Source organism: Protopterus annectens, chromosome 10.part0, assembly GCF_019279795.1.
Source record: "Protopterus annectens isolate FY-2018-M chromosome 10.part0, PAN1.0, whole genome shotgun sequence".
Lineage (NCBI taxonomy): Eukaryota > Metazoa > Chordata > Ceratodontiformes > Protopteridae > Protopterus > Protopterus annectens.
Window position 1 is genome coordinate 142,782,286 of NC_056744.1, and position 25,476 is coordinate 142,807,761.

The following is a 25,476-nucleotide window of genomic DNA, read 5'->3' on the forward strand; positions in this document are numbered from 1 at the left end:
ATGGTGTGATTGCAGTGGGCTGCACAGGGCATGGCACCCTGTCCACCAGTACAATAGGCACATAATTGCGGACAATGCACCTTCACTATGTTCCCCACTGGACGCCTGCAACATATGTGGTGGCATCAAATGTGATCCACAAAGGACATACAGTGCCTTACACACATGCCTTGTATGGACAGATGCCACTGACACCAGGGAATACCTGTATCATGCTATCAATGCAGGTGAAGGGTCAACCTGCTGTCTATTAGCAGGTCCTGCCACACCAGGCCAGGATAGGCACATCTGATGGTAACAGTCTGTGTACATAACATGTGCCAGGCAAATCAGGTACACTTAAACATGTCACTGTACATTAATGTGGGACATGCACATTCCAGGCAATGTCCATGTCACGGACTATCAAACACAGGCATGGCATGTATTGCAAAGCAATGGCCACACACACTAGTAACCAGGACGACAGGGCAGTTAATATAATACCCATCTGTGTGGGACATTGCAGACACTACACCCCAGAACCACACTGCAGACCATTGTCAGGTGGCCTGATGCCAAGGGTTACCCCTCACCTAGCCTTGTACAGCCATCTTGCACAGCCAACCACTACACACCCATGAAGCAATGCACACATGCATGTCAGTACTGGCACCTTGTATCTGCATGTGGGGTATGATGTTCCCCACCACAGTCACACCCAGTATAACTCCCATTGGCATACTGACTTATGTCAGACACGTTCACATTCCCTAGCCCATAGAACCTCAGGATAACCCCTGTGGTCCATGTCATACCTGTGCATTACTGTAGTGTGGAAAACTACGTAGTTAGGAAGTGTATTTGTGAGCCTGACAAAGTGTGCCAATGAGTCTGAGTCCCTTAGAGAGTGTGGTAGTGTTGACAATGACATCTGTTCATGTGGACAGCCATGTGTGCTACACCTAATGTATGTCTACTATATCTCTGTTGCAGATGTCGCTCACCAGCACACACATATATGTTCTTACAGCATACCAACATGTCAGCTATGTGACACATGGAGTAACTGCATGCACTTGTAATGGTAAAGACTAGTCAGTCAGGGGTTTGAACCCCTGTACTTGCAGGTGTGTGACAGAAGATGCTTAGGTTTTAGTCTCCCAGCCCTTCTCTGATATACTTTGCCTCTGTCTGTCCCTCCCACACACTCTCTGGTGGGTGTGGAGATGTACACCTGCTCAGCAGCAGCTTGTGTTTTGGAAGTGATGGTCATGATCAGGTGATGGCCTCTGCACCTATTGTAGCCCTTCTCTAGCTGATTGCACGTGGAACAGCTGTGGTGACATTCCCATAGCCAATTGCATGGAAACACAGTACAATATCTAGGAACATCATGTTGGTGTTTGCCCATGACAGTCGCTGTGAGTGGAACCTGGATCTCTTGTTTGGTAAACAGCATCACAGATGAAATCTGGATATTCCTCAAACAACATACACAGTGGAAAATAGCCTAAAGACAGAAGGGTGATGTGCTAGACATGACTACAGCATGTAAGTGTAGCTATGCTTCATTCAGACTACTGCCAGTTTAACAGGTTGTGTGTGGTAATGGCTAGTCTGCATGTTTTAATAACTGACAAGAAAACCCCCATCTGTAGGGTAATTTGTGGACTCGTCAGTGTGTGGAACCATTTGTTTCTTGTGTTACTCACAGAACACACATCTGTGAACTGCAGAAGCATAGTGTGAGGATTTCAGTCAGTACACGGTGACAGTGATGAGAGTTACTGTCATCGCATCCCTGATTGGACATACGTCACATGGAGCAGTGGTATGACAGTCACTGTCTGAGGTTATCACAGTGACATGCCAATAATGGGCCACTGTTCATAGCTGCAGTTACAAGTCATCTACGCTATGGACAGATGTCATGCAGTATATATGCATGTGTTGTACTCCCTCTACAAATGTATGATATCTGTTGTCTTGGGTTGATGGTAATATCTATGCATGCTATTATAAGTAATCCTGAATGCTGTTGACTATTACTAAGCCTTATCTTTGTTAAAACTGCAAAACCATAGGCTGTATGAGATTGGAGGTCCCGGCGGAACTACCTGTCCCACTTCAGCAGGCCATGGCACCGGGCACTAGCACGTCTGGGGCCCAGCCTTGGACCGTCACCTCTGTTGGCTCTGTACCACCTTCTGGTGGAACCGCCACTGAGGATGGGGCTTGCCACCCCAGGAGCAGATCCAGACAGGAACCTGTCAGCCATCGTACAGTCCAGGTCGTGGTGTGTAAGGGTCTCTCGAGGGCAGAGTGGCACATTTAGAGGGTGAGCCTGCCCCTCCTAGACAGCCCCCAGCACAGCCACCTTTGCGGCTGTGAAGGTGCAGTTGTGGCTGCCCACGGGTGGGGACCTTCATCCCACTGTTTCCATTTGGGGGCTCATGGGCTTGTGGCTGCCAAACACCTCTCCCCGTCCAAGGTGTATCCCCCCACATGTGTCATATACCACCCCTGTATACTGTCTTGTCTGTCATCCTACCCAACCTATCCTCCACGAGCATACCTACTTTACTTCCCCAACATCCCACTCTCACCTTACGAAAATGGAAACAAAAGGCCAATCTGTTCCCAGAACAACTTTTGCCCCATACATAGATATCCATTTCACACACGTGTCCACTGGACACATATAACCTTTTAATTTGCATCACACCATACTACTGTTGTCCTCACCCCTCTCTCAGGCACACGATCCTGGTATGCACATGACTCCTAAAGGTTCCAGGTACACATGATGCAGATGACCCAATTGTACACACAACACTACCGGTTCCTCTGTGGTTACCCCATTTAACTTTTTAATGATGATGATGTTGCAAACAGCACCTTTAAAGAGTACTCTTCTCACATAATGATTGGACAGGAACTGTTTTGTTAATGTAAATAAAATGCTCAGAGTAATGTATATGGGCAATGTACAAATGGTTGCGTGTATTAATGACACGTCTGTCTGAGGGAGTCTTGATATTACATAGGACAACCCACTACATAATACAGAAGTTACAGGTGTTTCCCTTTTCATTCTTTTTTAATCCTTTGTTGTCACATGGTGTGTTCTTGATATATCTATATAGATCTATATCTATGTATGCATATATATCTGGACATAAACACACACATTCATGTACATAATGAAATACATTTCCTATACTGTTGAATGACTGTGCTAGATGATATGTTTGTGATAACATCCATTGTGTCTATATCTGCCATGGCTTAGTGGTACATCACATTTGCTGTGGTGTGCAGGGTCCTGGTTTTGAGCCTTGCACAGGCTGCTTATTTTGTTGCTGGGCAGAACAAGGGCTGTTGGATATGGAGTGATTAAGGCACTTTTAAGCAGTTACGAGCGGGTGTGCGTGGCTTTGAGACAGTAAGCAGTGGTTACTTTTCATTACAGTTCCTTACACTCAGTTACTTTCTTGATTGCTAACCTGTGTAGGCAGTGCTTAACCCTGGGCAATCAGGCTGAAAACCCGCTCACTGCTGCTTGAAAGTGCTTACTCCCACTTACCCCCGTGCTAATTTCTTTAAAAGAAAAGAAAAAAGGGGTGATAGGAAAGTAGTGAAAAAGGGGCACAAAGACAGTAGGCAAGATAGCTATGGATGTTCAGGAAGGATGTAGGGAAGGTCCATAGCTGTCCATTTCTTCTACAGCAACGGCTGTGCATATGCAATAAATTTGGCGGTACATTTGGTCACACACAACCCTGAGAGAGGGGTGAGGACAACAATAGTATGTTGTGATGCCAATTAGAAATGTTTACATGTGTCCAGTGGACATGTGTGCGAAATGGACAGCTATGTATGGGGCGTGCTTTTTTTGTGGGAACAGATTGCCCTTTTTTTATGTGTAGGTGAGAGTGGGATGTTAGGGAAGGAGAGTAGGTATGATCAGGGAGGATAGGTTGGGTAGGATGACAGACAAGACAAACAAGATGCTTACAGGTGCGGTATATGACACGTGGGGGGGGCACCTTGGACGGGGAGGTGTGTTTGGAAGTTGCAAGCCCATGAGCCCACAAACTGATACAGTGGGACTGACGTCCCCACCCATGGGCAGTCACCACTACACCTTTACAGCCCAGAAGGTGGCTGTGCTGGGGGCTGTCAAGCAGGGGCAGGCTCACCCTCTAGTTGTGCCACTTGGCCCTCAAGATAGCATAGGCAGTCTCAAATCCCCCTGTCAAGCTCCCTATGCACCATGGCCCAGACCGTACCATGGGTGACAGGTTCCTGTCCACTCCCACTCCAAGGGGGGCTGAGCCCCATCCCCTGAAGCAGTTCCACCCAAAGGTGGTGCAAGGCCACCGGATGAGGAGGTCCCAGGCTGGGCCCCAGATGTGCTGGTGCCTGGTGTCATGGTCAGCTGAGGTGAGACAGGTGGGTCCGCTAGGACCGGCCTTCCCATACGAGCTATATTGTAGAATGTTTAAGACAGATATGGGTTAGTAATAGTCAACAGGATTCACGATTAGTTATAACAGCATGCATAGGTATTCCCATTACCCAGGGCACCAGATATAAAGTAGTTGCAGAGCAGGCAGAACACATGCATATATGGGTAAACAGTGGCCATTCAACAACATGCAGGTATCACTGATGGCAACAGGACACCAATATGGGAGTATTTTAACATGGCACATGCATAGAAACATGTGAATATTTATAAACCAATAGGACATATGTCCCAACAAAGGTTAGGAGTGTAGACGTACTAAATGAGTTGTGTAAATCGGTTATTTTTGCAGATATGATAGGGGTGAGAGAGAGAGAGTTCAATTAACAACTAATAAATCCTTGTAGTTTCCACAACATTCATAGTCACTGCAGTGGTCTATCCCTTGCATGTATTATTACACTACCCAATGGCGTTATATTGTAAAAGGGTATGTTTGTAGATTAGTATGTACGGGACCTGTGTCTTGCATACAGGCTTGACAAGATGCAGGTGTTAATGCAACATGTTTTGAGACTACTGTCACACACTTTGGCTGAGATGCTGGGATGACAGGTGTTTTTGCATGTACATTATCTGACTATGTACAGGTCTGACTATCAGTTATATGTCATTAACAGTTGCCTACATTTCTTGGATCATCACACTAATTTGTCAGGGGAACAGGGCAAAAGACAGGTGATGTGGGCCATTTATCAGGACATACTGGGCAGATTGGAACAGTTGAGGGGTATAAATATGCATACCACTTTCTATTTGGGCATTTTAACAAACTCTTTACAGTTGTTAAATGTATATATGCATACAGCTTTCTCTCTGAACATTCTAACAAACTGTGTGCAGTTGTGTGGAATGATTTTGCATACAACTTACTGGCACTCCTGGGATCCAAAGCCTTGCTGTGTGTGACAAAAGCATTACAGTTAAGGTCACTGTACACTATGCTATCAGGAATTGTTGTGAGGCTTTGCAATGTATTTAGTCTAATATGACTGACCTGTCTGCACTTCCAGCATTGTTATACAGTACTTCATACACATTTTATCTGCATACCACAGTGTGGGTAACACTGCTTACTACAACAGTACTATTTAATAACTGCAACAGTAAAACAACATATGACTGCAAAGTAAACAGAAGCAATGCAGGGGCTACACCTTTATTCGCAGCATATTACACAATTCTGTATACTGGTACAACACTTTCTGAGGCTCTTACATTTATTTGTTATGACAGTACATGCAGGCTATTTACTAACCTGCCTCATGATGCATCCTTTGCAGCCTAGCATCATAGACTTGCTGGTTTGCAGCACACTCATCTGCAGCTGTCAGAGAAGTACAGTGATATTTAGCCATACCTATCCATAGTATACACAAGCTAGGCAATTATTAACTACGTAGTGGAAGGAGCACTTAGTTCTGGGGCATTCTGCATCTGCCTTGCTTCCTGGATCCACTGTTTCAGGACATCCCCCCTCCGCCGCTTCAAGTCTGCATGGTGGTGCCTGACCTGCTCACCAGTCCGGGGGATACCTGTGGCACTAGTGAGTTCATGGGCGAGACTGTCCCAGGCCTCCGTTTTGTACTGCGAGCCCTGGTACTGGCCCTGCAGTAGTCTCCTGTCATGGTGCTTTACCAGGAGCCATACCATGAATTTGGACTCCTGGATGCCCCAGCACTGAACTCTAAAGCGAGTGCCTTCTCCCACTCCAGTCATTCTGCCTACAGGGGGATGCTACAACCAGTTATGAGCCATATTTCCGCCTCTTCGATTTAAGTAGGGCCAGATTCCCGCACTTTTCCGTAATTGGCCGGTTTTGAAAAGGCTAAGCTATGTCTTATTCATTACAGGTTATATATGTGTCTGGTATCCGTGATTCATGTGTACATACACTGTATGGGGTCCTGGGGACTTCATAACTTTATTACAGTGGCACCTCAACTCTATGTTTACTGCAGTACTCCAATTCACATATTCATGGTCTGTGGCGGTTATAGAACATTACACTGTACATAGATTCAGTTCACATGTTTGATTTGATTTCCCTGTGGTGAGGATTAGTTTGCTGATACCTCCTTTATATGTATTGCTATCATGGTATAGTGGTTAACTACTGTGATATAGAGGGTCCTGAGTTCTAGCCTTGCAGAGGCTGTTTATTTTGTTGCTGGCCAGAACACGAGCTGTTGGGTACAGAGTGATTAAGGCACTTTAAAGCAGTTGTGAGTGTGTGCGGGTTTGTGCAGAGTTAAGCAATGCTAACCTCCGGTTACAGTTTCTTACACTCAGTTAGCCTGTACATTGCTTTACCAGTGTGGTACTCACATACCGACGGCCAAACAGGCTTACACCCGCTTACTCCTGCACTTGTAAATACACTGCATTTAGTGCTTGCATCAGACACTCACAGCCCTGGGTGGGGGTGAGGACTACAATAATACCTTGTGATACCTATTACATCGGCTTACATGCCAACAATGGAGTGTTGTGACCATGTGTTCGTAGGTGTTGTGTAGTGTGTTATGCAACGACAGATATGGTTATACCATACTAAACCATATAAACTGGACTGTGCTGTGGTGGGATCCATATCAGGAATGGCTGCCCATTAGGCGTAAGCATGCCGGTCGACTGTACAGAATCCGCGACCTGTCCAGAGTTTGCTTCATACTATTGGTGTGTTCCTCTTACAATCTGCACCTGTCTGGAAAATACCTGGGAACTGACACAATTAAATACAGACAAGTAATTGGGTTTAGGACCCCACATCCTTCAGCCGAGTCATGCTAATGAATAACCTATTATTATATCAGCTTTCTAAGTTTGTAAGTGGAATATGTGCTTTCTGTCCCTATTTGTTCCCCCAACGGTTTATGTTCTGTCCAGTGGTTTTGCTCTTAGGGGTTGAGAGGTATGGGAGTAAGCTCTGCCCATTTCGGAATATTACTTGCGTCCCTGGGGCAGTCCTAATACAAGTGTGCCAGCCAACACCTGCATGCCTAGGCCCATAATTTCATACCCATAGTTCCCCCACCTGCGCCTCCTCTGCAGCACTCATCCTTACTGTGGGTGCAGGTGGGGTCTAACCACACCACTACACACTGCCCACTCTCCACATGTCAGGACCCATGTCATACGTTGTGTCGACCCATGAGTCATCAGGCTTGCACAACCTACTGGTCCGTGTACGTATACAGCCTGGTTGGATGAATCATTACAGGGACTGACTCCAATGATCATTAATTTTTGGGGCGTCCCACAAGGGACATTGATGTCTTTGTTTCAAGATTAGACCTGGCATGTCTCTCCCACTGGTAGCATCCTGCCTGTGGTCTGGGAAGTGGTGGTGTGTTTACTTGTATCATGTGTTTGCATGTTTCACCTGTCTAGGTGGGGGTGGTTGATGCTATGTGTTACACGTTTGTTGATTGGACCCATCACCCCCATTTGCACGGCCTGTGAACATATGTAATTTGTAACTGCTGTATCCTATCCTAGCTATTTACATGTGTATATTTACACACACATACACACACGCACACACACACACACACACACACACACACACATATATATATATATATATAAATATATCTACATTACTATATACATATATATCTGTATATGTATGCATACATGTATATATTTATATATTGCTGTCTATGTATATCTAACAACATATTAGTGTATGGGGGTCTGCATATGTATATATCTATATGTAGGTATGTATATGTATTCCGTCTTTGTATGTATACATTTGTACTATGGAGAGGGAGAGGTATATCTCCATGTAGCTATGGGTAGATATACACACACATTCCTCTACATATATACATCTACATCTGGTTATTCATTTCTTTGCCATGTAGATTAGACTTTGCTGCAGTGGGACTCGTAGCAGGTGTGGCTGCATGTTGGGTGATGCCTCTGCCCAATGAACACTTTTACTCACATCCCTGGGGCTGTCCGTATAGACCCACATCAGCCAACACCTGCACACCTAGACCCATAACTAGCTACCTATAGTTCCCCCACCCGCACCTCCTCTACAGTACCCATCCTTCCTCTGGGTGAAGATCGGGTCTGAACACACCACTACACACTGCCCACTATCCACTTCATGGGACCCATGTCATACGTTGTCTCAACCCATGGGTCATCAGGCTTTCCCACTCTTGCATTCCAGGTATGTACCCACCCCAGACAGAATGGCCGTCGTATCACCTTCCTTTGGTTATATGTCAATTTTTGGGGCATCCCGCAAGGGATGCTCCTGTCTGTGTTCCAAGATTAGATTTCATGGCTGCACTCTGTACCCCCCCCCCCCGGTTCTGTCCTGCCTGTGGTCTGGGGAGCAGTGGACTATTTACATTGTTTGTGAGTTTGTGTGCATGTTTCCTCTGTGCGGCTGGGGGTGGGGGGTCATGCTACGTGTTACATGTTTCATGCTTGGGCCCCTCACTTCCATTGGCATAGCCTGTGAACATATGTTATTCTTGTGTGCTGTTTCCTATCATAGCTGTATATCTGTGTATATCTATACACACACACACACACACACACACACACACACACACACACACACACACACACATATATATATATATATATATATATATATATATATATATATATATATATATATATCCCCTACGCAATCCCAAACGCACAGAATCCTGATGCCCAAAATACCGAGACAAAAAGCCCAAAACCCTACATTACAACTTTGAAAGCGCGAAATTCAAAATTGCGAAACTAATACATACGTACAGCACACACACATACACACACCCTCCCCCCATAACCAAACAAACCACCCTACACTAAAGATAAGCAGGTGGGCTTCCCCCCCATGCGCACCCACACACTCCCTACTTTATTATTCTAACTCAGAGATTGCACAAACATATACACAAGGCAAACTCACACCCACACATTACAGTCCCACGCACACACACACACACACACACACACACACACACACACACACACACACACACACACACACACACACACTAAAGTCCCTCACAAACACACTTACACACATACTTACCTGAACCACAACACCAGAAGTGCTAACTCAAAATCCCTTAACATCGGGATTTTGAATTTTGCGCTTCTGGTCTTTCAGTAATGTGGGGTTTCGGGCTTTTTGCCTCGGTATTTTGGGCATCGGGATTCTGTGCGTTCGGGATTTCATAGGGGACCCATATATATATATATATATATATATATATATATATATATATATATATATATATATATATATATATATATATATATATATATATATATATATATATATATATATGTCTGCAACTATATATATATATATATATATATATATATATATATATATATATATATATATGTCTGCAACCATATATATATATATATTTATATAAAATATGCATGTAACCTCCATTTACAGTTTCTTACACTCAGTTAGCTTCTACTTTGCTTAATCTGTGTAGGCAATACATACCCCCGCATAAACACACTTAAACACGCTTACTGGTGCTTATATATGCTTACTACTGCTTATTTATGCTTAAACCACTACACTATTGCTGTGCTGCTTCATTTGCATATATACCCATATACCCATGGATCCTAGTTCCCCAAACACCCACCCCAACACTTCACTGACACAGCAGTCATCCATTTGGATACAGGGTGTATCCACACCACTACACATTGGCCATTCCCTACTCCTGTAGACCCATCCCATGGGTTGACATACTCCACGTATCCTCAGACATCCCAAACTTTTAGTCCACAAACAGTGGTGAAATGAGTGACCAATAGGACACTAGTCACAATTTTTTGTTGTCCCACCTGGGACACACATGTCTTTATTTCAAGATTAGATTCTATACTTCATTACATCATTACTCCTGTTAACAAGACACTACAATAAATTAATAACTATGACTATGTGGTAACGCACATGTTACACATAAGAGCTAGTAATGTACGAGTCCGGCGACATTATATTACAAATAGGACCGGTTTAGTGATTGGTGTTGCTGTAGCAGGCAGATCACAGGAATGATTCCACTATTTCATAGTGAGAAAGTCCTCACAATTTATTTTTTCATAACAGCACTGACTTCGGACAAAGTACACACTTCTGCATTTTTGCAGATTTGGCCCTTCCCTCTTATACACAACCTATGATTCTATCTACAGTCGAGGTTTGTAGGGGCACTTTCATGTTATTTATGTCTGCAAAAGGAATGCATGTGTTACAGGGAATGTACTTCTACATATACATGTATGCTTGTGTGTATGCATATATACTTATAACGAACTCACTGACCTCCACGAGGCGGTCCAATTAGAACCAGGCCATTCAATCCTGACATGCCTGGATCCATAATTTCATACCAATGGTTCCTCCACCCCACCCGAGTTCGACATACATGCAAACCATCCATTCTCGGGTTGCTATCACAGCCATGACACACCTCCACACATTGCCCTCTCCCCAGTGTTAGGGACCCTACATGTATGTTGTCCCAACCCATGGATCATCAGATTCTCCCACCATTTGGTCCTTGAACATACCTGCCCTTGTTTGCGTAATGGTCAGAAGTCCACACCGCCTAGCAATTTTTGGGTAGTCCCAACAGTGACTATCCTGTGATTATTTGTAAAGTAGACTTAGCAGATCGACAATGTTGCTCCCACTGGTAGTGTCCTGCCTATGGTGTGGGTAGCAGTGCTTTGCTTACCCCTTCCCGGCTTGATATGACATACACTGACAGCACTAAATAATACTGGGTTTGCTGTTGATTCCCTTCTAATTCTTTTTGTATGTTTTATTGTCACGATGTTCATTCTTCATGGATATATATATATATATATATATATATATATATATATATATATTATATTATATATCTGTACCTACACATGCACATACACATAATTATATACATTTCATACCTAGCTGGTTCTTATCATTTATGAAGCTAGCCAGAATGTGTTTTGGCTTTTTGCCAATTTAAATTAATTTTGCTATGCCCTTTTTTTTAATAGTTATTAGCCTCCTGTCTAACAGTGAACAGTGAGTGATAACCGGGGTAAACCTACCATCTCATCCCCCACTCTCATCAAGATTCCTCTTGAAGAGTCAAATGAGGACTCTGTCTAACCTGGACTGGGATTTTATTCCAACATGGCTTTAAGGCACAGACTCTGGCAAGGCTCTGAGCAGGCGGTATGCCACTGGAGTTTCTTGGAGTCGGGCAGCATATGGCGGCATGCTCTGAGCCCTTTTGATCCTTGTGAGGAGGTGACTTTGGGGGGGTCTTTTCAGTTGTGTTAGGTGTCTAGTAGGTACATCCCAAAGGGCATTGCTCAATATGGGCCCTGATGAGGATGAGGTAAAGAGGCACGATGACCTCCCTGATCTAGATGTGAATCCCTTCATGATTAGGCCGGCTGTATAAAATGTTTTTCTAACCACTTTGGCCACGTGGTTGTCAAATGAGAGATTGCTATCAATTTGGGTCCCCAGGTCCCTAATTACTTCTTCCATACTTAATGGATTACCACCTATGTGGTAATTTGTGGGCACTTTGTTTTTGCCAAAGGGGATGACTATACACTTTTTGGCATTTAGCTTGAGGCCATGGCTCTGGCACCAGTTGTCTGTTTCTATGAGGCCCTTTTGTAGGATGCTTGTGTCGGCTGGAGAGTCGATTATGGCACCCAGTTTGCAGTCATCTGTGAACTTAAGCAGTTGTGAGCGGGTGTGTGCATGTTTGCGCGACAGTAGGCTGTGCTATCTTCCAACTACAGTTTGTTAAATTCGGTTAGCTTCTACTATGCTTAATGTGTGTGGGCACTGCTTACACCCACACAAACACACTTAGACTTGCTTACTGGTATTTATATATATTTATATGCTTATTTGTGCTTACACCTGCTTACCGGTGCCTTATTCATTATGACACTACCACTTTGATTGAATGACATTAGTTAAACATTTCATGCAGTACTCCAGTTCACATTTACATGTTATGTAGGTTATACAGCAAAAGGATGTATAAATATGTTCATATACACATGGAAAATGATATGTGCTATAGTGGGACTTGAACCATGCTTGTATGTTTGTTAGGCGGATGCTCTAACCACTACACTACTGATGTTGGCGGTGAGTCCGCATGTTATTTTATATTTGGATGACTTTGATGTGCAAGCTACGCTAAGCAGAGGCCAACAATGCGCAGACACACTGCGCTTCACTTACACTTTTAATAATGAAGCAATACAAATGTAAAATAGGGACACAGGGAATCTAATTGTGATAGTTCTAGGGATGGGGCTCAACATTCCACTACGTGCTTGTGTTTACTACTTTGAATTTATTTCAGTGTTCGTGGACACTCTTGTATGCTTAGCATACATTTCAGTATCCACGGACACTGAATTAATTGCTTACTATTAGAGGCGGGCTGTAACAGTAAGCATTGTAGGTTGTGCAACTGTGGGGGCATGTTTAAGCCTCCGTAGAGCACTTCAACATGCCCCCCTGCACTCGCACACATTTCCTGTGCACGTCGAGGGTGCGGCAGCGCGCTCTCATAAATATTCATATGGTGCTGCTGCACCATCTGTAAGGAGGATGCTCAGCACAAGGCTAAAACCATCCTTGCGCTGAGCTTCATGAATCCCAGGGAGTGTATACAGATGAGACACATTGTTTTTGTGGAAATGTGATGCATTCGCTGAGTTCCATGTTAAAGCACCAAGGATAAGAAAAAGTAGCCTTAGGTTTCAGACCTTAACTCTTCTTTTCAAGTGCCCTTCTTAGCTCAAAGATACACGTATGCAGAGGAAAGATGACAATAGCACACTTTTTTGCACCAATAGAAAATACTGCTGCCTATATTAATTACGTCTGCTGTCTTTATTTGGGCATTTTCATTTTTGTTGAGGCGAGTCTTCTAACATCCTGTTGTGCTTGAATTATCTGAAAACAGACACATTTAATGGGCATTTACACACACAAGCTGCTTGCTAAAGCAAATATCGTTACTATTGGTAAAAGTGACGCAAACAACAAGAAAAAAGGAGAAGAGGGCAAAATGTGTGGCAACTAATAATACTGAGTAAAGGCGATAAGCTTTGTATACGAGCCATGCTGAATGTCTCATGATTTTTTTAAAGCTAAGAATAATAATAATCATTTGTTAGATGTGATGACAGAATTAATAGAGACAGACTAAGCCACAAACCAGGAAATGAAAGCTGACTCATACTCTGAGACGAATAAAGCAAACACAGTATTAGATCATGCTGTCCAAGTCAGTCACAGGCATTACAAATAAGCCATAGAGAGGAACTTAAGTGCGTGTTTGTCTGCATATGTGGGGGGGGGGGGGGTGTCTTTATTTTGAATTAGTCATTACTTCTATAAAAAGCATACTCAGAATGGCAGAGCAACAAACTATTCAGCGTTTTAGTTATTACATTAATGTTAAGAAGAAAGCAAATGCAAAAGAGGCCACACAGATCTCCACAGCAGACATTTAGAAATATATAGCTTTGGACTTAAAAATACAGAGAGGACGATAACTCATATTATGGAGGAAAATAATGAAGTCGCCTTTAAGCAATGCCATTGCCTAGCAATTTTCATTTTCTAGAATGCAACACTTCTTTTTAAGTCTAGCCTGATTTTGGTGCCTCAGTGGAATCTCCTATACCTTAAATCATATTTGGGTACCTGTTTCCCCTTCTCCCTTTATACTTAATTTAATTGTCCGTATTATGTGCCAGGACTGCACAGTTATATTTATTAAGTATATAGCATTACACTTATATGCAAGACTATGTGAAAGCCATAGGCTTCATACGACTTTGTATATATTAGGCTATTGTGGACTGTAGGGGCAATGAGCAGTCACATTTGAAAGACTTAAGGCAAGGGGTGGACTGAGCAGCTTTTATTATTAATATTAAAAAAAAATAAATAAAGGGGTTTAATGTTTTATATGGGGGTATCCTTATGTAGACACCCTATTGATTACTTTAAAGAATGGAAAGGAGGAGACAGGAAAGACTGAAAAAAGGGAAGACACAACAAAGAGGGAGACACAGCAGGAACACATCAAGAGGGTTGTGCTGCAGGACATGGGAGAGGATGGGTATGTTTTTGGTGAGGGACAGAACTCCCTATTATTTCACTTTTTTTGTAGTAATTGGGTAGTGTGGATAGGAAGTAAGTAAGTGAGTGTAGGAGAAAGGATAAGGGAAGAAGGGGTGACAACAAATGTTACCCAACAAGACAACCCAGTTCAAGGCTTCAAACATTTCCACTGCCAGATGTTGAAAGACCCCAGTGTTGAGGGGGCAGGGGCCCGAAGGCTTGGGGTCCACGTTGACTGAGGCAGCAAGCCTTCCACCCACTGAAGAGATGCTGTGATTGGCTAAAGGTCCACCATGTACACAACAAAGTCCTAAAGCCCCCATTCAGTGAGGCCTGCCAGGGTGCATAGAGGACAGGTGGTGGCACTGACTGACCCTGTGAGGATGTTCCTGGATAGGCAGAGGGTGGACTTTCCCTAAACTGAAATACACATCTGAGCTGCTACTGAGGATTTTGTATCTGTAAAAAAATGAACAGAAATCGGAGAGAAATAAAATAAAATAAAGAAGGACAAAGGAATGCATAATAAAAATAATCAAGAGAGACAAGTGGGGACATAGACAAAATACACACAATAAATTCACACATAATATTAGACAGCACTGAATTTCTTACTTTAAAAAATTTTACTTTTTAAATTTTTATTGAACTACAACAGAATGTATGGAACATGGTTATGTATACATGGGAACAATGATATGGGAAGTGCATACATATACATGGGAACAATGATATGGGAAGTGCATACATATACATGGAAACAATGATATGGGAAGTGCATACATATACATGGGAACAATGATATGGGAAGTGCATATATATACATGGGAACAATGATATGGGAAGTGCATACATATACATGGGAACAATGATATGGGAAGTGCATATATATACATGGGAACAATGATATGGGAAGTGCATACATATACATGGGAACAACGATATGGGAAGTTCTTATCAGGGCTGGCCTTAGGTCAACTGCTGCCCTAGGTGAAAGGGCTTCAAAGCATGACCACACACTTTGCCCACATGAACCCCCATGCACACATGCACCACCTCCCCATCCAGGCCTACCTATACCATCCAGATTACTTGTTTGCATCCTTTTTCTCACAGTTTCTTACTCTACAGTATTTTTCCTATAGTCATTCATTCATTCAATAAGTTTTAAGTAGATAAATCTGCTTTGTGGTTACTGTGTATGAAACTACTGCATTAAGCTGGAGTCTGATGTTTGTGAGAAGCCATGGGGTTTCCTAGATGCTTTGTTTTTTTTTTCCTGTGGTACATTTTACATTTTTTAAACAACTGCTTCATTCAGTGAGGACCTGATCAAAAATCATGCATAAGGGAAAAATTGACAAGTCTTTCTCTTCGTGTTTGCTTTTTCCTGAATCCTTTCAGCACACTATAACTGACCAAGATTATACTGTAATAACTAAGATAAGCTGGGGTCTAGGGACCACTAGGCATCAAAAGTCATGGGATTATAGATGCTCTGAGGTGAGCTTTTTTTCCAACCTTTTGATTCAGTGATGGCCTGAACAGAAATTATACATTACTGTTCAGAACTTTTCAACTACTTTATACTTCTCTGAATTGTGACAACTTTTTATTATACATATTGTGTTTGTGTTGGAGCTTTTCTCCCCGGGCCTCTACTGAAAATGGATTTGTATTCCAGTTAGACTAGCCCGGTCAACAAATGTAAAATAAATAAATAAATAAAAAATACATAAATAAAGAAATTCAGTCATACCTTTTTATATCAAGGAAGAAATGAGTTGTACCCAAGGCTTAATGTTCAAAGTTAACCACATAAAAATGCACAATAAACATAAAAGACAAATGTTTGTGATAATACATAAATAATATCTGGAAATAGTACTCATCTCCCTACACATCGATTCATAGGAGTTTACTATGCTAGCGGCCCTAGACCCATTACAAGCCTAGCCATGTTAATCCCAAGTTGCCTCAATTGTCTTTGGTTAGATGGATGTAATTCTCAGAGTGCATCTAAGATAAACACTGACTACCTCTGTCCATGAGGGACATGGGTGCCACCCCTGGGGTGAATTTGCAGTTTTCCATGCATTTGTCCACGTTGCACATGAATAAGGTTAGTGAGGAGCTCTGCCTCATACAAATTGGAAGTTTATTCCAGAGTAGTGTCAATCTCTGGTAGATGCATCTGTCTCTCTTGCATGTTCTGTTAATGTCACAAGCTAGGTTAAGATCCCTAGAGTGAGTGACTCTTGTGTCATTTGACTTGTGAATGTGCAGTATATCCCTTAGGGCAGGGTCAGAGACTGCCATGTAGACCAGGCACAAGTCGCCTCTCAGCAGCCTATACAATACAGAGTACAGCAACATGGCTTTCAGTCTATCCACATAAGTCATGGTTTGGAGCCCGTGTAGTTTCTTGATGAGAAACCTCTCTGGTCTCTCCAGCTGCTGCAAATGTCTGGTGAAGTACATGCAGAAGGAAGCATTGTACTCAATTAATGGTCTGATGAGGGTCTAGTACTTATGAGATGTGCAGCGTAGAAGGCTTTCCTTACCACTGCAGAAACTTGGTGGTCAAAGTTCAGATTGCTATCTACCTGTGTTCCAAGATCTCACACCACTGGGTCTGAACTTTGGGGAGGTGCTGTCAATATTGTAATTAGCAGGGAATTCTGCTTTGCCAAAGGGGGATAATATTGCACTTTTTCATTTAGATTTATGAAGCTTTGCCAGCAGTCATTTGTCTGTGTTAGACCCTCCTGTAATATGTTAACATCAGTGGGGGGACTCAGTTATTGCACTTGGTAAGCCAAAGGCCATCTACTGTAGCCTGGACTTCTGAGAAATAGATTTCAAACAGTAAAGGGCCCAGCACAGATCCTTGGGATACGCCACTGGTGACAGATCTGCTGGTAGAGGTAGAGTCACCAATTTTGGCAGTATGTGTTCTGTCAGTGAGCCAACTGACTACCCATCTAGTGATGTAAGTGTTAATCCCTGCTGGGAGAGTTTCTCAATGATACCTGAGTAGGTGTATTGTGTCAAAAGCCTTGGTTCGGTCAATATAGGTAGTATGTACTGTCTTACTTTCATCCAAGACTTTGGTGACTTTCTCAAAGAAGTCTACTAGGTTTAATAAGCATAATCTACCCTTAATGCAGCCAAATTGGGTTGGGGCTAGGGTTTATGTCCTTGTTGATAAGGTCCATGATGATTCTTTCCATGGCCTTACAGATGAGGCTGGTTAGACTTATGTATGGATCTATAGTTCTCAGGGTTGGTGGGGATTACTGTTGCTGTTCTTCACTCAGCTGGAACAAAGCCAGTTCTCAGGCTATGGTTAAAGAGAATGCTAAATGCGTCCACTAGGTCTTGTAGATTGCTTATTAAGCAACTTGGGATGTTATCTGGTCCCTTTGAGGATGTCTTTTTGGCCTTGGAGAGCACAGATATGACCTGATCTCTAGAGATACTAGGCAGAGGAGTGGTGTCAGGTGTGCTTTTAGGTATGGCTGGTGGGGACGGGGGGGGGGCGGGGGTGAAGGTGGCGCCAAGTCTGTCAGCTAGCAGGTTGGCACTTTTCTCCAGTATAGTATGAATGGTACCATCTATTACCAGTTCAGCACATAGCTGAGCATTGCCTTTCAGACTTCGGACATAGTTAAAGAATGCCTTATGATTATCCTTAGCTAGGGATGCTATTTTACCTTCATAATTAGCTCTAAAGTACTTTACAACATTTCTGATTTGCTTGTTCAAGTTGTGGAGGAAATTCTTCCTCTGCTGAGTCATTTCCCTCTTGTTCTTAGGTATCAGTTTCTTCCTTTTGTTATATAATCTGTTTATACTTGAGGTCTGCCAGGGCGGCTTGTTTTATCAGGAGGACCTTGTTTTAATCCAATCAGGCACAGCCAATTCTATACAGTTGCTTACACCACCAGAAAAAAGTTAGTCACTTTCTGTGTATCCCTGTCTGGTGTAAAATTTGGGGTGAAAATGAAGGAAAAATTACCACAATTGTATTTTAAGTCACTGCTGTTTTTTATATATATATATATATATATATATATATATATATATATATATATATATATATATATATATATATATACACGTGTGTGTGTATAGCATACCTCCACACCACTACCCACAAAAGGCAACCACCTAATGTTTATCTTTCTGATGTCACACTTGGACAAAACTGAAAAAACAAATAGTATATATATGCTCTCAGACATATATAAACAGGATACTTTTTACCTGCCCCCTAAAGATGACCACCTGTATATGCATCTAATATTCGACTGTGGATAAAATAAAAAAAATGAAAAGAAAATACTGTAGTGTTTCCAACTTACCTTTAGACAGTACACTGTTTCTGTACAAGCTTAGTGACCCCCCTGTGCGCCCCTCTGAATTTTGTGAGGAAAGTCAAAGAAATGATGACCACACTGTCCCCAGTCTAACACAAGATAGTGACTTCTGAAGTTTGGAATGAAAGTTAACGAAATTATATCACCCCAGCTTCCCACACAAGCTACAGTGATCACCTGTGTACACCTCTGAGCAGGGCTAATTTTAGGCTAGGTGGTATAGAGGGCAGAGGCTACTACTAAGCCCATGTCAAAATCCACTTAGACAGCCTTAGTGTTTGGGGGCCACCAGCCCCCCAGAAGTTCTGAAAGTCTTGATGTTTTGTGATGCATTTAATCCTTTAAGAAATGCCTATAAACCAAGCAAGTGACAACAGGATTAGTTAATTTCACCCAGATAACCCTCAACAAGCAGTTATAGCCATGTCTATGTACAATTTAGATGTTGGACTGTGATAAGTGAAGATAACCTTCTTGTAATAGTAAAGCATTTCATCTTTGTTTCAAACAAACTGTTGCCACACTAGTTCTGCAAAGCCAGAATAATAAGCAAACAGCAAACAGCTAATCATTTACCTCCACTGAAAACTCCACCAATTATACCTACTTTGTGCATATCATGTATCAAGTTAAGTAGTCCATCTTACTTCTCACAAATACACACTAGTCCTACAAATCTAGATTATAATGACTGCTCAAAACCAAGCAAAAAATAAAAATGTTAAGTTACTTTAATCCAGCCAGCCCCCAACCCCATAGTTCTCGAAGGGTTTATATTAAATCAGCGAACGCTTAAAAAAGTGTACGCTGATTTATCGACCCCATGTAAGCGAAAGAAGCTTACAATCCCGAACACTCAAACAGCGATTTTTTTCCCAGGGAAAAAAAATCGCTGTTCCAAAAAAATAAATAAATAAAAACTTCAAAACATAACATAAAGTGGGGGGCTTTGCCCTCACACCCCCCGTAGTTAAATATACCAACACCGAGATCACACTGCAGTGACAAAAACAGCAAAGTAACGGAGGTGGCCAAACAATTTTTTTCCCAGGGAAAGAAATCACTTATGTGTCGTTGATCAAAACACATTCGAAGGATTGTGTCTTCGATTATATAATAGGAGCCATTCTTGAACTCTTACCTCCAGAATCAAGAACAAATTCAAAGATGATCAGGGACATTTTTTAAAATATTAGTACTATTATCACAAAGAGTTGACAAAATAAGAGAAAATAAGAGTGAAATAATATGCACTTTCTGAAGCAAAAGAAGTCTATAACTCTAATTATTATCATTTGTTAAGTGTAATCTACCACATTTTCTTTTGAAATTACAAGTTTTAGTAGGAGAGATAGGTAAAAATGTTGTTCCAGAATCAGGGACAATTGAGAGGTATGCACAACCACCACACAGCAGTTGTAGCTATGAGGTCTGAAGTTTTACCTTTGCTAGTCTAGTCCACACAGAAACATTTCCAAACACTGCAGTATTCGAAGTTGCTCAAGAAAAATCAAAATGTCATATAAATTGCCATAAAATGCCTGATTGATCACTGCTAGCATGCACTATTCCTCTCAGCTGTCAGGAATAGAGTATACAAAATGTCCCTCCAAACTCTCTGAACAGCCAATCAATAAAGCCACTATTTAAAACATTGCAATTCATTATTATTATTATTTCAAAGGTTATGTAGTTTAATTAAAAAAAATGCATCCTATATAAGCTAGTGCCCTCCAATCAGAGTGGATAGCTTTGTGATTATCATTTGAATGCTATGTGAGATCACAAAAACCTCACTATCAGTCTAATGTAACATTGCTTCATTGACTTGAATGATCAAGTCAAGTGAAGCACCTCCCTCCTGGAGTACTTATCATAAAGCAGGGCAGGAACATTTTGTTGATGCAGATCACCTATTTATTTATTTAGTTAGTTAGTTAGTTAGTTAGTTAGTTATTTTGAGCAAAAAAAACATATATCATTGCTCTAAAACTATACATAAATTGGGAGGAGTGCCCTTCCGAGCATGGCACACCAGGCAGTTGCCTAGTTGGCCTATGGGTAAGGCTGTGGTGCTTATGTGTACATGGGAACAATGATATGGGAAGTGCTTATGCTTGCTTGGGAAAATTGATATGTTACGTGCTTATGCATACATGGAACAATGATACGGGAAGTGCTTATGCGTACATGGGAACATACCTCTCAACCTCATAGAACAAGAAATCTGGACAAAGCCATAAATAAAAGTGGGGTGAAGGCCCAAAAATAGGGACAACTTTTAAATATTGCTCTTACAAACTTAGAAAGTTGATAGAATTACATGTTTTGTATTAGCATGAATTTTTTGAAGGGTTTGAAGTCTGAAACTCAATTGTCTGTCATTTTCTAACTTCAGTCTTTAATGATTTGCCACTAATTTGCCAGAAAACCAAAATTTTATGAAAAACAGACCAAAAATATGAGGCAAAAATCTGGACTTTCTGCAAAAATCTTTACAGTTGAAAGGTATGCATGGGAACAATGTAGGGGAAGTTCTTATGCATGCTTGGGAAAAAATTATATAGAAAGTGCTTATGCATGCTTGGGAAAAATTATATGGGATGTGCTTATGCATGCATGGGAACAATGATATGGGAAGTGCTTATGTATATCTGAGAACAATGATATGGGAAGTGTTTATGCATGCATGGGGAATAATGATATGGGAAGTGCTTGCTTATGGATTCCTGGAGTAAGGATGAGAGTATTGCTATCAAGTTTTGATGGGTTTACATTTTGCAGTCTGCTACACTAACATAAATAATAATTAAATCTCATAGCTGTGCCTGATACGCATTTGTTTACAATGTTGCACTGAAACCTTCCTTTATAAATATTTATATATCTGATAAAATCAGTTAAAAATTGCATACTGGATTTTATACATTGACATATCTTTAAGGTTTGATTGTAATTATGTACTGAAAGCAATGTGTATCTTCAATTACCATCCTTTATAATTACTTGCAGTTATACAGAGTAACAAAAGACAGAATACTGTATTTACATATTGACATATCTTTTAGATATGGTTGCAATAATGTACTGAAAGCAATGTAGTCCTTCAATTACCATCATTTGTAAATATTTGCTTTTATACATTAATGAAGTCAGTTAAAGACAGAATACCGCATTTACTATTTTATTCATGCCTACCAGCAGTTTCGGCTAATTATGTAATTCTTCTGTTCTGCTGGATCTTAATGTACTTGGTCTCATTGGTGACTAGATAGAGAAAACGTACAACTGTTTACCTGTATTTCTCCTTTTTTTCCTTCACGTTACTGATCCCATTAGTTTGTTGTGCCAGCAGTGCAGTGACACAGATATGATTCAGGTAAAACCTACGATCTCCCATCCACAGGTCAATATTTTTGGATTTTTGAGGTGGAGCATGTCCATTAATTCGGGTTGGACATGGCTCTGGCACCAGCTGTTGTTTCCGTGAGTCCTTTCTGAAGGACAAATGCAGCCATCATGCACTTTCCACTATAGGCCCAGTTTGCGTCGGTCCAAAAACTGTCAGCCAAATCCTCCCATGTTGGCCTGTAAAGATATAACTACTACCTCTGCAAGGCATTTCATTCACTGCTGTACTTGGTTTGTTTATGTTTCTGTAAGTATTCTTTCGTATCTGAATTCTCATACTGTGCCAATATTATTAGAAACCCAAAAGATTTGGAGAAATTTAAAAAGAGAGATGCCAATATTTCCTTTCATGCAAGTTATAAGTAGAAGGATTGCATCTTCTGTCCAGTTGTTGCACATTTGTATGTGTGCACAGCTTGTCTGTTGGAGGATGGGTGCTGTCTGGAATCTTCCTATGCACTTTCAGTCTAGGTTCTACTTTAAAATGTTACGGTTTGTATATCTAAATTGCACTTTCATGTAACAGTATGAATTTTGCTCAGGCAGAACCTGCACACCCACAGAAAAATGTAGCAATTCAAGAAAGGCTTCTGTTCCTTACAGTTCAACCTTAATAATAAAAAAAAAAAAAAAGTGTTATAGAAATATATAGTATATTCACTTCAGGACAATAATGTGTACTTTGATAGTTTTCTGCCTAATAAGTGTAAGCGTGTCAATGGATGGTTTTTAAAATGTATGCAGAAGTAATACAACTGATATTTCTCAGTAAACTATGCTCTGGTCATTCACTAACAATGCAACCTCCACCCCTTCCCCCAACCTCTACTCTAACTAGGGTATGGTCCCTGACTGAGTACCGCCAACTTGTACATACAGATAACATTGTAGAACAAATGAATGCCTGATACCAGTGGTTTTCAACCTTTTTACACTTGGGGACTGGTGAAAATAGGAAAATTATTTCTGAGACCGCTAATACAGAAATAAAACCCATTATTTATAAGGAACCAATTTAAAAAATCATTGTTTGAGCGTTGTATGGCAAAGGATATAAAGTCTGAAACTTCAGTCCTTTTTAGGAGGCATAGAACAGAAATATGGGGCAAAAACACACCTACCCATAGCTCTGAACCAAAAAGGAATAAATCCCAACAGAATCAGGATCAAATCCAGTAATAATCAGGGACACTTGTCATATATTAGTATTATTAACTTTAGACATTGACAAAGTAACAGCATGTGAGCAAATATGCATTTTTCTAAAGTAAAAGAAGTGTGTAACTCTAATAATTTTTATTATTTACTAAGTGTAATTCATCACCTTTTCTCCTAAAGTCACCAATTTTAGGTGGGATTAAGAGGGACAGAGCTAAAATTTCAGTCAAAATCAGGGACACTTGAGAGGTATGCACCTACCTACTTAACTCCTTCTTACACTTACTTAAACACACACACACACACACACACACACACACACACACACACACACACACACACACACACACACACACACATACACACTTAACTCTCACTTTTCTGTTCGTGGTCTGCATTTCAAATGTCTTCCGGCATTCAAATTCTGCTTGTGTGGAAGATGAAGACATAAACAGCAGGTCATACAGATGCAGAAGATGAAAACAGGTTGCACACACCTATCACGTCTATGCAACCAGATGCAAAACACCCTTAAAAAAAAAAAAACACTTTTTTTTAGTTAAATAAGTCTTCCAGGCCAGTGGTCCCCCTCCCAACCAGCAGGAGCCATCTCTCAGCCAGTGGACTTTAGTCTTTCACAGACCGACAGGAAAGTTTTGCCAGATCAGCAGTTGAAAAACACTGCCTTATACTATTACTATACTAATAAATATTTTTCTGGCCTACACAAACAAAATCATTTCTTTACAAAAACTGTCTAAATGTACTTTAACTACTAAGTTAATGCAATACTGTAAATGAAATTATGTGGCAATGCAAATATATATTTTTTGTTTATGTATAAATATATACATCTATACATGAAAATGTAGTTGTAGGTGTTACCAAGCAGATATATATGTGTAATTTACAGACTATATATAATATGCATACTTATATATTCATTTACTGATATAGCTGCATTTGTATTTATACAGACAATTATGTTATCACATAAGTTCTATATGTTTGTATGCAGATGCAGTTCTGTGTACAGTTATGTTTATGCTTTCTTTGCATTATTATATTAACATTATAGATAATTATTTGCAGTCATACATATTTTTTCAAGCAAATACCTTCAATTATGCAAGCTTCTTGTAGTTTTATTGTATCTTTAAAACAAATAAACAAAATAAAAAATATATATACTTGCTATAGAACTCTGGCCTTCTCATCATTACTGGTCAACCTATTTGGCCACCTGGACAGGCCTATGGTTCTCTCGGTCATCATACTTGATATAGCATTGTTGGATGGAGTAGGTAATCCCTGTCACTCAGAAGGTAGAACATGACCTTGGTCTCTTTATCTGACCACCACAGAGCAGGCTCTCATACCTTTACAGGTATTGCCATCATTCAAAGTCCCAGAACCAGAATCAGAATGAAGAAATTCTGAGCGGAGCTGTAGTTCACACGTAAGAACCACTCCCTCTCTGGTGTAAAATCAACCAAATGGCATCAAACCAGACACACTTATTATTGTCAACATGGTTTTACCAAAAATGCTTTGTCACCTATATCTATCTACCTATCTATCTATCTATATGTATGTGTATATATATTTATTTATATATATATATATATATATATATATATATATATATATATATATATATATATATATACATATATATATATATATATATATAGGTCTACTTCATAACAACGAAAGACCAGAAAAATGAAACAGACAACGCCGAGATGAAAACAACGCAACCCCAGAACACCGAAAAACATGTAAGTTTACAAAACACACATAACACACAAAAACACACACAAAACTGCCCCACACTACTAAAC